At 45.6% G+C, this 1139-nt stretch overlaps 1 long non-coding RNA gene across 1 annotated transcript; it reads right to left on the reverse strand.

Moving 5' to 3' along the window:
- Positions 1-95: 95 nt before the first annotated feature.
- LOC119345613 lies at positions 96-837 on the reverse strand. The gene is made up of 2 exons (XR_005167096.1): positions 730-837; positions 96-544 (listed from the first exon to the last, which is right to left on the reverse strand). It is a non-coding gene; the product is annotated as an uncharacterized LOC119345613 (long non-coding RNA).
- Positions 838-1139: the final 302 nt, after the last annotated feature.

The raw sequence follows: 1139 nt of genomic DNA on the forward strand, positions 1-1139 counted from the left end.
GAGAAGGGAAGGCAGCTAGGGATTTCAGCCAGGAAACGAGACACGGAGATGGCCCACGCAGCGCAAAACCCGCTCCACACCAACTGATAGCACCGTCAAAAAAAAACATTAAGCATGCTATTGTAATGTTTGTCATGGAAAAGAAATCCTAAGAACAGAGGAGTGCGTAGCTACAACTTGCATCACTTTCCACATAAAGGTTAGCAAGCATGCTTCTCTCTGCAACTTTTAGAGCGTGCATGGATAGAAACATCGTTGCGTTACAAGTTACACCATCTCTGTGTGTGTGTCACCATCAAAACAATCGGTTTAGGGTGCAAATTTACAGGTTATTAGTACATTTCAGCGCATCCGAGGACGTTTGGCGCCTTCCGTCCATGTCGGTGACTCATAATCTGCTCCAAGATTGCATACTCGCTATAGAGCTGCCGCTGGTTCCTGTTCACTCCACTCCGCTGCAACCTCAGTTCTTAGGCTTCTTTGGCGGCAGAGGCGGCATGCCTCCGAACTGGGCGCTTCGTTTGATGCCCAGAAAGTGCTCCACCTGATGAAGAATTAGGTCAGTAACAAGTACGTACATCTGGATATGGCAAAACACTAAATGCCCAATTCAGTAAATGCTATTCCCTCTGATCCAAAATAACTGTAGTTCAAATTTGGTCTAAGCTACTGCCACTTAGTTTGGATCGGAGTACAGAACAGGAGCGGCAACATCATATGCCAACCTACCTTTTTGTCGCCGAGCATGGGCGTCAGACTCCCGGGATGCGCCTTCTCCACGCTGGCAAAGCCACTAGCATCGCCTGTCGGGCTACATCACAAACAAGAATTTGATCAACAACCTCGGCAAGAAAGGAACTTGCAGGAAGACAGAAAACTAGGAGGACATTGCAGGTTAGTTAGCCACTTCCATTCAAGCAGGACCAACGCATTTCAGATAGCATTTGCAATATTCAGACGAGACATTTTATGAGATGATCGATATGTAGTTGACATTAGAGTCGTTTGGGAATCTTTAACATATTCAGTTATTCAGATCTCAATCAGAGTAGCAAAACAAAAATCATCAGTATGGCCCTCGAGCCCTTATAATCTCTACTAAATCTAAATCACCCAAACCTTATCCAAAGGTCTGGATC

The sequence above is a fragment of the Triticum dicoccoides genome, unplaced genomic scaffold (genome assembly GCF_002162155.2).
Source record: "Triticum dicoccoides isolate Atlit2015 ecotype Zavitan unplaced genomic scaffold, WEW_v2.0 scaffold257861, whole genome shotgun sequence".
NCBI classification, from domain to species: domain Eukaryota; kingdom Viridiplantae; phylum Streptophyta; class Magnoliopsida; order Poales; family Poaceae; genus Triticum; species Triticum dicoccoides.